This window comes from Vanessa tameamea, chromosome 13 (assembly GCF_037043105.1).
Source record: "Vanessa tameamea isolate UH-Manoa-2023 chromosome 13, ilVanTame1 primary haplotype, whole genome shotgun sequence".
NCBI classification, from domain to species: Eukaryota; Metazoa; Arthropoda; class Insecta; order Lepidoptera; family Nymphalidae; genus Vanessa; species Vanessa tameamea.
In genome coordinates this window covers 1332212-1349126 of record NC_087321.1, presented here as the reverse complement: position 1 = coordinate 1349126, position 16915 = coordinate 1332212, and the positions used below count along the sequence as shown (strand labels likewise).

The 16915-nt window shown below is 31.6% G+C and overlaps 1 protein-coding gene across 1 annotated transcript in view; it reads right to left on the bottom strand.

The window, feature by feature from the left end:
• Nucleotides 1-16915, bottom strand: part of LOC113397810 (uncharacterized) — a 90578-nt gene that overhangs the window by 68768 nt on the left and 4895 nt on the right. The window lies entirely within an intron of this gene.

Below are 16915 nucleotides of genomic sequence, written 5' to 3'. Positions count from 1 at the left end.
TTTTGCAATAAAATTTTACAACAGATACGAAAATGGTTTAAATTCGACGGTATTTATTTCAAAGTCAAATTCAATAATCAATAATATTATTTAATATCGAAGTGTTAAAATTGATTATTTATAGTCAAAAATCTACCATCGGTTCGAAAATAAAACCTCATTTTCATGTATTTTTTTACAATTATTGGTTTTAAAAAATGACAGTAAATAGAGTTTCGTTATTTGAAACAGCCTAAAGGCGATCATCTCATTTCCAAGGTGTGCAATCAACCGAGAAGGCATTTAATAATGTTTACAAAGTGTAGTGTAATCATTTAGTACACAATATTTAAAGACCTTCTTTAATTTAGTTCGACGTTGAACTGGAAACTAAATTAAATCCTTCTGGCAGAAATAAATTAAATTTTAGTACAACTTAGTTGTTTTGTTCCAGACTGTTCAACAATGTAGATTGGAACTACGAGTTCTAGATGCCGAATGTCAATTCATCTAGTTTTCATTATATATTTTATTTATAATTTTATAACGAATTTCTCGTATAGTTTTTATAATGAGTAAAATCAAAAGTACCCCCATGCTGTCACAAAGCAGGTTTGTGAAAACATGGGAGTTCTCGATGCCGCATGTGAATATTTTTCATTGTAAATTTTATTTATGACATATTTCTCGTTTTTATAACAAGTTATAAGTTATGAGAGCCGAAATGGTCCACTGGTTAGAACGCGTGCATCTTAACCGATGATTGCGGGTTTAAATCTGCCAAGCACCATTGAATTTTCATGTGCTTAATTTGTGTTTATAATTCATCTCATGCTCGGCAGTAAAGGATAACGTCGTGTGGAAATCTGCATGTGTCTAATTTCAACGATATTATGCCACATGTGTGCCACCAATCCGCATTGGAGCATCCTGGTGGAATATGCTCCAAACCTTCTCCTCAAAGGGAGGGGAGGCCTTAGCCCAGCCAGCTTTAGTGGGAAATTTACAGGCTGTAATGTAATGTTTATAAGTTATTCCATAACGCTGGTTCAATGCTAGTGACATACGGGGTGGATTTTTACTCGACACATACAACCTCATTTTAATAACCGGGACCCACAGCAAGTGCCATATTATAAACACATATTAAGCCAATGCACAAGCACAATCAATGCTGCGCGCTTGCTTTGTTTCGAACGTGGAATCTTCCTTTAAGATTCACGCGTACTTAATACAAGATATATTCTAAATTCCTTTTAAAAGACATAACTATGTATTACTGCATATAAAACATGTTATTGCTTCCACTGGTGACAGGCCCGTTTAATTTTTCGCCCAGAGAATTGCAGTTCAACGGAGTAATGCGTCTAGAATTCTTGCCACTATTTCACGCGGTCATGATTTGTACAGTTGCTATTTTTAATTTTGTTCCGATTTAAAACCATCGATAATACTTACTTAGTATTGTTCTGTTCCGGTTTGTATGGCGAGTCAGTCAGTGAACTAAGATTTTACTTCAAAAAAACCTCAATTTTTATTTGTCCAACTTGGTATGTGAACCAGATGCCCCCTAATAAAACTGTTAGACCATCAAAATAGTACAGGTACTGCTATAATGAAAGAAATGGCAATACTGTTAAACCAGCAAAATTAGGAATGGAGCACTGACAGTTTCAAAAACTAGACTTACATAAATATATGTATTACGTAACCTTGTACATAACGTATACGCATATAGGTACCACATATAGCTACCATTAGACTATTTTATCGCTGGTACTAAACAAATTAATGGCCGTCCGTTAATTGTTGTAATTAAAACGAAACAACCTCGCTGTATAGTTTGTGCGTCGTAGTTTTAAGACTAACTTTTGAATTGTTATACATATATTTTACTACTATTTTGCAGTCACGGGTATGCCCGCGTGCGAGCGGGTGGGGGTTAGGTGTGAGGTAGCCTATTTTATTTTATGCACCCCTGACGTGTATGCAAAATGATTGGTTCTGTAGTTAACACTTGAAAGCGAATTTATTGTTGAGAAATAAATTTGTTTTAAATGAAAAACGAGAGATGCTATGGGACACCCAGTCGAAACGAAGTCACCTACGCTATACATCACTTATTAAATAACAGATACAATGCAATATAGTAACGGCGTTAGAGAAAGCGAAAAAGAGGGAATAGTCGCCTGGAGGGGTTATTAATTACTATTATAAATAAAGCTTTTTGCTTACGTGACGATTTCCACCAGTCCACTCTACTGTAAGCCGCGTAAAATTTCGTTCCAAAAAATATAACATTAAAGACATAAGCTCTTTTATTGCTATGATAGGCACCGCATTGACGGAGATGCTTGACTGGACATAAATTACGCAATATTTCTTACGTTCACAATGTTTACGGTGAGTGGTTATCAGGAGGCTTTTACTCTGCGTTCATTAAAAATGATATTAAATATATACATATGTACCTTTTTTCTGACCGAGTCTCGGCTTTGGTGGCCAGCTTACAGAATCAACTGGACATATTATAGGGCAAAAATGTGCGCACAAATACAGGTACATTGTCCGAGCCGTCACTTTCATAATCCGATACGACCCGAGTGAGATCAAGGACAGGACCAATGGCTTTTCGAAGTATCACTGTCATTGTCTAAAACTGGAGTTTATAATTTGCCAGTATTACACTAGGCTACTTTAATTGGTTTGACCCGACATTTGAACTCAGAACCTCGAGACCTACAACCATGAGCTAGCCATCAGACTAACAAGACGATTACATAACGATATGCCATGCTTAAACTACTATGATGCTATAAATTGCTTTTTTCCTTATTTATATTGAAAAATATTAATACTTTTTTAAGAAGAAAAGCTCACTCAGTTTGTAGCCGGTTCTTTGAATTGTTTCAAAAGTTACATTACGAAACTCACAAAGTGTTTGTACAATTTTATCAAGAACAAATTGTGTCAAATTATTTTTATTTATTTATTTATTTCGTTCACAATAATAAAATAAATACGTTACAATATACATATTAAACGTATACATTATAACATTATATTAAAGGTGATAAATTCACTCATATGTAACTCATAGACAAGTAAACATTAACCAGAAATACATGCGAATAGTTTACATCAACTAAATTTGGTGAAAAAAAAATATTACTTTAACCCAGGGTAATACTCACCGAAGGGTAATCGGAGATATTTTTTTAAATATCGTATAAGAATTATGGATTATGTCGATTAGGAATTATGAACCAAGATAACTTCGTGTCACACAGATCACAAGAAACGATCGAGCTTCGCAATAAATATTGCATGTATTGTGCTAGCTGTGCGCGCGGTTTCACTTGCTTGGAATTGTCTAAAATCCTTTAAAAACGAGCCGAGATGGCCCAGTTGTTAGAACGCGTGCATCTTAACCGATGATTTCGGGTTCTAACCCAGGCAATCACCACTGAATTTCATGTGCTTAATTTGTGTTTATAATTCACCTCGTGCTCGGCGGTGAAGGAAAACATCGTGAGGAAACCTGCATGTGTCTAATTTCAAAGAAATTCTGCCACATGTGTATTCCACTAACCCGCATTGGAGCAGCGTGGTGGAATATTGTCTAAACCTTCTCCTCGAAGGGAGAGGAGGCCTTAGCCCAGCAGTGGGAAATTTACAGGCTGCTAATGTCTAATGTAATCTTTATAAACTGTGTTGTATGCGTGCGTAAATTAAAGATGGCGTACACCCTTTCTTGTTTAAACTCTGTAGTAAATTTCATCAAAATACTACGTACTCATTTATACTTTATTATTCATTGAATTAAAAATCGACACGCCGCATGACCTGATCCAATTAATATATGTTACAATGTTAAGTGTTTAAGTAAAATATAAAACAATGAAAGACAAAAAACATTTACAAAGTCGAGCAAAACAATGAACTTTTAATACTTTTTGCTGTTTATGATATGTAATATTATCTGCAAAATGTAGACAGTTAGAATAAAAAACAAATTAGAATTGTTGTATGGGGTTAAGGGCGCATTCTTACGGTTGCTACAAAAAGTTAGTTAGTAAGGTAATGTATTTGTAGTTAGATATGTAAATGTATATAAATAGATGTTGAAAAAGAGTAACTACTGAGTTTCTTGCCGGTTCTTCTCGGTAGAATCTACATTCCGAACCGGTGGTAGCTTTACTTAAAAAAGTTTGTTAAATGACGATTCAAAAGTGCTTGTAAAAGCCTACTTGAATAAAGTATAAATTGATTTTGATTTTATATATGTTAACGTGATTGCATAAGATGTACAAATTTATGCTTTAGTTTCTGATATCATTCAACGGTTCAAAAGATACAGTTCTATATTATTATTTTGTAAGCGTATTTCATATTTTACATTAGTTTTTCTTTTGTTTATTGTTATTATTTATTTTATTCTTTCTTTTGTTTATTGTTTAAATTATTTACTAGTTATTTATGCAACTAAATAAGTGCAATAATAACTAAATTCAATATCTGTTACACCAATGTTTATATATTAATTATGAAAATAATAAAATTTACAGGGGAACACAAAAATCGATATTAATAATATGATATCCGCGAGCAAAGCCATAGTGCGAATCAAAGTGTATCTTAAGTACAAGGAAACGCCTGAGTGGACTAGCAATATACGCAAATATTTAGACTATAATCATTATATAAACCGTTATTGTTGCAGTGTGATAATTGAAAAATATAATTACGCTAGGCGTTATGTACTGAAACACTATTACTATCTCAATGAACACAACGTACATAGTCGACATAAAATGATATTTTTCCCCTCAATAAGTTACTCAAAAATCAGGTTTTTTTTTTTGTTTATGTATCGTTTGTTTTTACTAGAACAATTTTCGTTAGATTTGTTTAATTCTTATGTCAATTTGGATAAATAATGTATACTACTTTAAGTATAGTACGTATTTATCTTTAACTACGAATTATACAGAGTGATTATTTCTAGTGGACTTGAATGGCTGATAGTCTCATGAATTTTGTACAGTATAATAATCAAGGACTTTCATCGTTCGTAAAAGTGAATCACTTAACTCAAACTCAAATTCCTTTAGATATGATTACTTATTGATAGTCAAATGAAACACTACCACCTGTTCGGAAGAGAAAATACCCTGAACTGAGAAGAACCGGCGAAAGAAACTCATCATTAGTTTTCTGAAAATCGGAAATCAAATACCTACGTGGTGATTTTCAAAAACAAACACCATATATAATTGCCTACTAATGCCCTTTATTAAATTCTGGCAAGTATTATTAAATATAAATTAAAATAAAAACTAAAACTGACGTCGTTATATAGCACTAAAAAGTATTACATTTTGCTTTACCAACTAATTAACTAAATGTAAAATTCACGTTAATTTGTTTTAACAAATTACACTAATTATAATGTACAGTATTACATGTAAATTATTTTTGATTAAAAAAGAGTAACTACTGATTTATACGGCTGGTTCTTCTCGGTAGAATCAACATACCGAATGCACGGTTAAATTTCAGGTATAAAAAGTATCCTATTTGCTATTGCAGACTATAATCTGCTAAATTTCATTCAAATCCGTTCAGTCGTTCATTCGTTATTGGATAACATTCGCATGTATATTTCTAGTAATTAAACCGTAATTAATATAATCATTAAATATTATATAGTGAAATTATTTATCAAAACAGGTCTATTATAACACGACAATATCTTTAAAAAAAAACCTATGTTTGTTAAAAGCGTTTTACATTTTGTTATCAAGGTTGAATTCGATCATATCAGAGCTAAAGTGACGTAAAACGAGTTGTTACAAATTGAACACACTAAAAATAAATTTAATTGAAATAATTCATTAAGAACGTAATCTGTGTTTAGATTTTTTCGTTTAATTAACATATTTAATGTAATTACTTGGTATTTATTTATTACTAGGCAGGATATATAAGAAAAATAATTCTTGTTTATTGACATAGTCTGTAAATAAAATGGTGGAAAAGAGTACTACTGAGTTTCTCAACGGTTCGTTTCGGTAGAATCTGCTTTTCGAACTGGTGGTAGCTTTAAATTTAATTCGACAGTGTAACATGACGATTCAAAAGTGCTTTTATGAGCCTACTTGAATAAAGAATATTTTGATTTATTAAAAATAAGAATTAAACCAACGGAAGCTTTTTAAAAAGAGAACAAGAGTCTCCGAATATTTATTGCAATCGGAATCAATATAATATCAAGTAAAATAGACAGCAGTTTAGTTAATATTTCCTTTACAAATAAGAACAAGTTGGAAAATCGACCTTCATTCTAAATAAATAAAGTTTATTTTCGATAAACGATAAATCAAATCTCACAGCTTGAAAGGAAATCAATGGACAAGACACACGTCCCGGACGCAATCAATGTAGGCTACACAAGGTTGGGTGCGAGCGTGACGTATATATACATTCTATGTGAGCGTGAAAGAGATAGAAACCTGCCAATTTCAGCGAGGTCCCGGATTTTACTGCAGCCTGCAATGTTTAATTAAAACGCAACATGGCTTGTTTATAGAATTTTCTGTAATAAATATGCATACGATGGAGGCATTATAGTCTTTCATTTGTTTCAACAAAATAGTTAATTAAAAGATTAGTTATAAATGAAGAATGGCATAGCTCGACACCTTTACAACCATTCACCGAGCATCTTATGCCCCCTTGAACATTCCGTATTTATGAGCTCTTACAAGGTGAAATAAGTCGGGTTAAAATCACCAAGCTGCCCCAATGCGAACTGGTGAATACATTTTTAGGTTTTAGAATTTCTTCCGACACTTGCCTAAAACTGCTATTACTTTGACATTGGATTGATGAAATATCACGGTATTTTCATTAAAAAAAAATTCTTGAATCTCCTGACCTATATCCATTACGACTTTACCATGGGACACACAGGGCACGTGCTCAGAGCCCCCATTGTCAAGGGGGCCCCGAAATACTTATACTATAAATATATTTTATAATGTTACTGGCGGTGCCGCAAACATTGCCCTGTGAGATAAAGAAAGGGGCCCCCAAAGGGAAATATACAATAAAAAATTACAACAAGGCCCTATATTACATCGTGCCTTAGACTCCCGAATGGGCTAAGACGGCCTTGCTTATATCAATGAAATGCGATAGTTAATATTCATTAAAAGATATTTGCTACATTTTTAATATAAATATATACCTACGTAGTTACATATATAATATATTTCCACATATATAAAATTATCCAATAAAAACGATATCAATTGATGTAAAATAAATTAAAAAAAGTTTCGTCTGATTATATTAAAATATAAACCTAGACCAATAAATTTTTCAAATAATGATTAATATATTCCAATAGCCAATCAGAAGAGATCTTGTAACATTATCTCCTAATAAATATTAAGAAAAACGACGTCAACCAATCAGAGCGCTTCATTGTCTCTGACGTCATCCGGTATTGCTAATATAGTCTAATGAGAAGGAAAATAACGAGCTTCGTTATTTAAATACGCTGATTTTTATTAACAAATCGTTGAAAGAAGAAATTGCAAATAAAAATTTGCATAAAACATTCAGGAGTTCCACGCGACTTTGTCTGTGGGAAGAAAAAGATAATAATCCGGCTTATTTCGCTATGTTTAGATTTCCATTTTAGATCCGTTCTAATTTAGATCCGTTCTAATTTAGGTCTATTTTAGTTACGTTTAAAAATATTTAGTACCGAGAATGTCTAATTTTATATGTGAGAGAGCGTATAATTTGCATTATAGTGAATTTATTATTTATGTTATTCGATTCCACTTACCAATACGAATCAATAGAATATTATATTATACTAATATTATAAATGATAAAGTAACTCTGTGTCTGTTGCTCTTACACGGCCAAACCACTAAACTGAATTAGAATAAATTTGGTACGAAGCAATCTTGAGCTTCGATGAAGGACATAGACTTTTTATGCCTAATACTTGTCACCAAACCACTAAAAAGCGAACAAAACCGCGACCGACAACTAGTTATCTATAATTTTACAAAATTTATCACATCGCTAAAAAACTTTAGCATTTACTTGGTTTGAGTGGAGGTTCGACATGTGCATGTTTTCTCACAATATTGCCTTTGCATACCTACTGTATTTAATATATATTCAGACTAGCGACCCGCCCCGGCTTCGCACGGGTGAAATGTGGGTTATTCCTAAGAGATAGACACATACCATCGCGGAATTTTTGAAGACCGTTTTAAGGTGTACAATACTGTAGTACATTATTTTGATCTATCTCGTAGGGTTCATCCCACGTTTGCAATTTAAGCGCAAAAAATGTGCTTATTTACGACATCGCATTAGAAACCTCTAAAATTATCAGTAATTCTCACTCAATAATGCATGTGTTATACATATAAACCTTCCTCTCGAATCACTCTATCAATAAAAAAAACGCTATAATTTCCATTGCGTAGTTTTTAAGATCTAAGCATACATATGGACAGACAGCGAGAAGCGACTTTGTTTTATACTATGTAGCGACAATCTATCCAAGCGAACATATGTCTGTTTATTTTATTTAAATATAAATAAACAACGTAGACTCTTGCAACATCAAAGTGTGTCTATAAACACCGTTTACTTAGCGTGAAACGGTTTGACATTTTTCAAGTAATAGGGCTCAATTGTCTTGACTGACATTTCGTTAAATATACGTTAAACGAAATACTAAAGGTTGTTTCACATCTACTAGCATTTGGCGTGTCCAGCCTGTGACGTCACTCGCTCGCTAATAGCTTACGGCTATTTAGCCAGGGTGTAAACTCAATACAAGATTTTAAAGAAATAATATAAAATTAAAAAGATCAAATGAGGTCAAACAGAAAAATACGATCGAATTACGAATTATATATACCTCCTTTTTTAAATCGGTTAAAAAGTGCTTAGTAGTATTAGTTGATCTGCGTTCAGCACATATAAATTTAATTAATATGAGGAACTATATAATTTTAATTGGAGAATTTACTGCCAGTTTCTTGCCAGTTCAGATAGAATCAGCATTCCGAACCTTTCCTTTCAAAAATTTTTTTTCCTTCAAAATTTGTTTGTTTGTACACGTTAATCTCGAGATCTAATGTTCGATTTGCAAAAAACTTTAGCGTTTAACTATTATTTGAGAAAGAGAAAGACATATAGCATCACGCTAGGATAAAAGGGAAAGAACAGTGACGTTTGAAAAAAATGACAATTCGAAAGCCCTCTAACAAAGCTCCAAACCTTCTCCTCAAAGGGAGAGGAGGCCTTTAGCCCAGCAGTGGGAAATTTACAGGCTGCTAATGCTAATGCTAATGCTCTAACAAAGTCCTTGAATAAAGTAAATATATTTTGATCGTATACGTCGCAAAAATATCGTAAAAGAAGACAAATTACAATTTCACTAATTACATTTGATGATAATTATGTTTTCCTGAAAAACGGACATTTTATTTTAAATTTATATTAGGTGGTCGGAGGAGCAAATGTCCTATTTATTCGTGATTGGTCACCTTTGTCCATCTGACACGTTTTATCCCTTGTTCCTGTAATAACATTGGCTAATTCAACATTGAAATTAGAACACAACAATACAGTATTTGTGTTCAGCATTTGCGATGCTGATGTTAATCGTGACAGGTGTATTCACTATAAAATTGCCAGAACTAAGTCTTGCAATGCGTTTTAACACCAAATATAGGCTAGTAATTAGTTTAGCTTAAAGATTATTTACAAGAGAATGTCTAGTCTGCTTTGTGAGCTGGTCCACCGTTCTATGTGAACCAACCTCAAATCACATTTTGGCACTATACTTCAATATGCCCTATTCTATAAGCTCTAAAGGTTATAATGACTTTTAAAATGTCAATCTAAATTACTAAGTTGCTAAAGGTATTCTGCAAAGAGTTTTTTATTGTATAAGGTTTTAATTGAACTTAAGTGTCGTTTGAAAAATTCTTAGTCCTTTTTAGACTGATTTATGATGTCATTTAAATTTAATTTACTGAGCTTTTTAAGCTGCCTTTATATGGAGTAATAACTTATGTGAACAGAATAAATAATTACAGATAATTAAAAATATATACGCAAGCATAAAATTATTTGTTACATTTTTTTTATTTGGTTGTATAATAAACACCATCGGCATATCACAAAAAAGAAGCATAAAATTACATTAATATCGTCGTACAGTGTGATACGCCATCACTGGCACTTACAGCAATGTTAATAATGCTATATTTTATATTCTGTAGCAATTAAAAAAAAACTATTAATATTAATAACATATCGTAGTTGTGTACTAGTTTTACAAAACAATCGATTCTGTATCAATCGAATAGTCTGACATTTAATTGACATGAAAATATAGACAAGATGGCGACTTCCCATGATACGTCATATTTTATAGGTCACCGTTTAGGAGGCCTGAATAACTTATGCCTTTATTAGTACTTAGCTTTATACGTACGTCAATGTGGACCTTGAAGTTGAATTTTAAATTAATGTATGAATTTTTTATTATAGAGCACTTTGTAAAGCTTTCTTAGGGTGTTTCCATATATAAAAGTATTTTTTTATTTTATTGTTGTAGTAATTTTATAATGAATATGTAGGTTATATTATGATTTTTATTTCCGTTAATAATTCCTTTATAAAGTTTATATTAAGTTTACGTTAACACGAAGAGGCAAAGCGTTCAACGTCAGAAGCTAATTAAAAACTAGAGCATAAAATCGTCTTTAAATTGTTATTTTATTTTTAATTTAATTTGGGAACACACTGCACTGTCACTAGGATATACGGGCCACGGTATTGATTATCTTTACATATAGATAGTCTGTCATAGCTGAGAACGCGTCGAAAACAATAGTAAACTACTGTTGGCTATTAAGTACACTAGTAAAGTTGTATGGCGTTTCGCGAGTGTCAAACGTAGCTGCCACTCACACGAAAATGATAAATTCGCCTCGTTTGTTTAAGTTCGTTTGTACGACACTTTCCAAATAATATAAATAATCTCAGAGCCACTAATACAATACTCACACCGCTGATGACACATATTCACAGTTTACAAAAATAATTAGGTACGTAATCAAAATTGCAAGACTTTGAACCAACATTTAACTTAAAAAAAAAAATCAAAATTTAAATATATCAATTGCGAAGTCCTATTCCATTCAAATCTTTATATTGCAACATACTTAAATATTCTTTTGCATGACTTACATCGACATAGAAATGACATTCGCTTTACCTGTTTTAGAATATACGATACGTAATTATATAGAATTGATCATAGAACAAAGAATAGAGAATGAAATGGTAAATACTTAATGGGATCGATATATTGAAATAGGGTTTTGTGAATATTGAAAATCGGGCTAGAACGGACGGAAAACCCGTATTTATATCATAACATTAAGGGATTAGAGTCCCGCTACCGCAACGACGGCAACCACAATAGAGTTTTCTAAAAAAAATATTAATCTCCTTATATTAACGATATTTAATTCGTTCGATATATATTTTTTTTAAAATAATGTTCTATTCATTTTGAAATTAATTAGAATAATAATCGACCTCTAAGTATCCGGCCCTGAAAGATTTATATGAATAATAAATTAATTTTTTTTTTTTAATTATACGTCAAGTAATACTACTAAATTGATTCTAGTATCATTCGTTCTATTTCACTACATAACTAACCAAATTTCCTTAAATTTCGTTCAGTTCAATCGTTAATACACACAAACTTTTGTTACGAATATGTATAATAAAAGAATTGTCTATGGGATCATCTTAATGTCTTTGGTAAGATCGGATCGGATCGTAGGATCTAAACCGGATATCCTTACAGTACGTAATAATTAGTATTAAGAGATATATAAAACTAGAGACTTATAATAAAAAAATCGTATTTATAATATAAATAACATATATTATTAACTGAAATGTGTAAACATTGTTAAAGCGCTTTAAAACTAAGTCTATATTATTGTGTTTCCGAGCTTGTTAAACGATGTTTTTAATAAAGCGCTACTTTTTATGAAAATAGTTAATTAGTAATGATTAAACAATATACAAAAAAAAGTTAAACATGGCACTTAGATTGATAAGCAGATAGAGGAACATATACATGAAAATGTGTATCATTCTCAGATGGTTTCATTTTTCTGTATAATCATTTGAGAACTCTACAAGCTGTTGTCCTCGTGAGTTAATACGTAAATACAATTACAGAATAGAAAGCCTTTTATTTCTCGCATAAATTAAAGTTAATTACGATTTATATTATAATTATAATATTAGATAGTAATGTTGATAAATAATCTAGTTATGGGTATAATGTTATTTGGATTTATAAATTATAAAATTTAAAAGATTCCAATAATGTATCTAAGCAGGCATGCAAGAACCCCTCTTATGGGAGGATGAAGGCCTCCTCCAGACTTTTATATTTATCTCTATCTTTGGCAATTGTCTTCCAATTTCTACCAGCTATATTTATAAATCAAATTAAGATACAATAATGTTTTTTTTTTCGTATTTAATTTTGGGACTTTTGTCCAACACAATGAAGGCCAGGCGTATCTTAGCAGATACTGATAAAGGATCTGATAGAATACTCTGAAACAATCCAACATCGAACAAACATGCTTTTAAATTAGTTAAGAGTAACTTTATCTGATTCTGAGTCTTGTCACATTCCCGATACAATAATTATATCTAAATTTCAGTTAAAATAAGCGAATCAAATCGCTTACAACCCACTTCCATTATATTCTCTTCTCCGTGATTTATATATTAAATATTTACGTTTGTCGTTTCATTGTAATGTCATTAGGTATATAAAGTTCGACGTAGTACTTAATGGATATTTAATTTCTGTTACTTACAGTATTCACTGGTATATGGTTTCAAAAGCAAACCATCTGTAAAACTATAGGTACTACATAACATACTATATGTATATCATACACTATAACAGCCTTTAAATGTTCCACTCAGCTTTGACAGTTTATCAAGACATATAAATAATTTAATAATAAAAGTAACTGCCTGTACATGCTCTACTGCTGGACTAAAGCCTCCTCTCGAGGAGTTTCCTCCTTTTGAGGAAAGGTTTGGAGCTAATTCCAACATGCTGCTCTAATGCGGGTTGTTGGAAATACATATAGCAGAATTACATTGATGGTTTTCTTCATCGCATGAGATGAATTATAAATCCGAATCAAACACATGAAAATTCAATGGTGCTTGCCTGGGTTGTAACCAGCAATCATCGGTTAAGGTAACTGGTCTATCTCGGCTTATATATATCATAAGCTGAAGCAACATTACGAAAAAATCTGACAAAACTGGTAACACATTAGCAGAAGAAATATAAAATACTTTGACCCTTTTTTTCAGTGCGCTACCAAACATAAAATCACAAAACATAGGTAATTATTCAAGTAGGCACTATACTAAACTCCAATATAGGTCTTCTAAAAAATGTTTTAATAAGCTCATTGTTATCGTCTATCCATCTTCCATTTAAATTCGACATAATGATCTAGAAATAGTCGAACTAAAAGCTTTATCTGAAATAGATGACCCAAACTTGCTAAAAGTGAAACAGCTTTCAGACAGACCTAAAACATAAATATAAATGTATTCGTCTATTCCTGTTCGATGGCTATGATTGTCATTCGAGAGATATAAATTGAACGACTTATTTATAAGAAAGTTTATTGGGTCAGACTGGAGAATCAATACAGGGAAGGAAACGGCCGTCTAAAACTGAATGGCTAAGTTTTGAATTGGGAGGAGTTGATGCACGATGCATTATCGATACCTATTTAGTACAAAGTTAGGAAATAGGACGTTAAGATAACTCTTGCTAGTATTCTAAAGGACTGGAGCCTTGAATGTTGTTGACGGCAGACATTCTTACGGGAGAGTATCAATGGCGCAGGACTTATTGTAGTTTATAAGCGTGTGCGCAAAGGAGTGCATTTTCTATTCTAAGATGGATCAAATCTAACATGAACGAAACATGTTTAGGCGTAGCGTCACACGCTTTTCGAGGTGAATGTTTACACTGTTGTCATCCAAATTCCGATTCTACTGAAAATTTCTAGAATTTTTTTTCTGGTACGACGTTGGTTCAAGTATTTCGGGATCTGCAGCCTATCTCGCCACAAGATAGTCCACGAATTCCGTTAAAGTAAGTTTTGTAATAATATATTTATTTATTATTACATGTGTTACTTTCAAATAAGAGCAACTTGAAGATCTTTATAATTCAATTCATGCAGCTTTTGTTGTTGGTAGCTAGTAAGGACTAAAAGCAAATCATTATTTTATAAAATTTATATATTTCTAATGTATCCCTTAACAGTTCGTATTAAGTATTATGTATTATTTAATATTATTACAGAAAAGATTATTATGTAATTGTGACGGAGGTTGTATTTTTATTATAAATTAATATATTGTGTACATTCTTGTCGATTATTACATTTATTTATTTCTTATCAAAAAAAAGTATCGAAAATTGGTTAAAATTTTTTTTTTTTTATCTTCAGACAAAGGCTTAGTATTGTGTATGTTTTTAAAACAAATTTCAACTAACAATAATGTATAGAACAGGACGATATACTGTTGCATATTTCCTTTAGCAGATAAGCGCGTAGATACATGACAAACTCATTAGCGTTCTTTGTCCCGTCAGAACTTTAATGGAAATTCAACCTACCAACAGCGACACTTAATGCTTGAATTAATTTAACTTTATTGCATTTAAATGACTTTTTTATATAAATATTATTCAGTAGTGCTATTCTGTAACACTTCGATATCACTCGTGAAATGTTGAAAACCAACGTACATATATGATTATTTAGTATAGCCGATATCGCATATCACGTTCTAATCATCTTTTCACGATCTTGTTTGCGATGAGTTTCGAGTTTAAACTTTATTCGTGAAATATATACATATATCTTAAAATATTATGTATTATATATGTTCTTTCATATTTTTTTATGCTCATTATTTAAATCGTGAACACAATAATCTCTTGAACTATCGGTTGGGTTCGAAAAATTATTTTCGCATTTGATAGTCAACACACACATATGCATATCTATTACGCGCTTGAAGCTGGAGTAAAACTCAGCATGAAATTTGTACAATAGAATGAGTGAGATTAGAGTATTATATCGAACACAAAATACATCACTATTATATAACAAAATTTCTCGCAAGCTCGTATGAAAGCACTTTTGAATCGTCATGTAAAACGACCATCGGCTCGGAATGTATTCAGCTTCTAAAGAGAAGCATCGACAAGAAATGCAATATTTACTCTGTTTGCACAATCAGATTAGGCATGTTAATTCAATTATATAAATTTGCAACGATTATGAGAATGTGTAACTGAAAAAAAAAATACAATTATGTTTGGTACACTTCAATATAATACGAAACAGTACACGCGAACATCATTTGATATGAAACGAATAGCCTTTATTATTATTTTTTCTTCTATAAATAAATTACAAGTAGGCGAGAGTGTGGGTTGTAAGGGAAAACTTCGCGTTTAAAAAGGATTGTTTTAATGAAAACCTTTTTACTTCGCGTAATCCCAAACGTGACACGACAACCCTGTCTGTTCAACAAATATTATTTTTCTCTTCAAAACATTTTGCCGCGTCATTTTCTACTTTGACCTACTGACTTTAGCTGTTTACGTAATTTAAAAAGTAAATATTCAAATCTAATTCCGTCCCCACAACTTTTAACATGTAGAGGTAGTTTTTATTTCCTGGAAAATGTACATATATTCGATGTTTTTTTGTATAAAAATGGAATTGATTTAGTTAAAGCATGCAATGGTGATATTAAAATTACAGATTGAAGTATCTATGAAAAATTTTGTACAGCTAATACCATTTTTTTTTTTTAAATATATTTCAAGCAAATGACATTATCTTGGTATACCTACTTAATATATTATATTGCGAAATTCGTAAGCTGTTTTAAAAATAAATTATTAAATAAAAAGTAAACTATTCCTTTGGCGAAATCTACATCTGTGACCAATTATATTTAAAACATTTAGTGCTAATAGCAATGTAGCGAATAATAAACACATTTTCACGTTTATTAGTGATAAGAATATTTGCAGAATACGTCTGAAGTCGAATTATGGTGACTAATTTCAATTATTAACAACATTGCGTGCGTATTTAATCATAACATTTACTATTTTGCTTTGGGATGGCAATCCTATCACTTCAGCTTTATATACTTTACGATGTTTGCAACATTGCCAACTTGCTAACTACGGGCTGCTACTAAGATTTTACTGTCAGAGAAACCATATAAACATCTTTAGGCTTAATCCGGAATTTGAACCTGACCTTACGTTATCTTTATAAGCTAGCCACTAGATCGGCGAGGCAGTTTCTCTACACAAATAGATTTTCCGTACAAACTATGTACATATCTATTTACTCACGAAAATGCGTCCATTCTCGTTGCATTAATTTGAGTAACAAAAGCTTAACAAATATTCTCTTATTTGTAATATTTTGCTGTCTCTATGCAAGATGCACACACATACACTAAGGCATCTTATAAACACGAGCGTCACTCACTCATACTAATGCAAGTTGATGATAATCATTTAACGTGGAGGGGAGCGTCTTCTTGATTAATTAGATCTATAATACCAGCAACTCTTTAAGATTTTACAATTGATTAAATCTTAGTATAAAATTTCTTAAGTTGTACAATAAATTAAAACGAGTGAACATCCCTACAATAAAGCGAAATTACTCGTGGAAGACATCCATTCTGTTCATTAGTT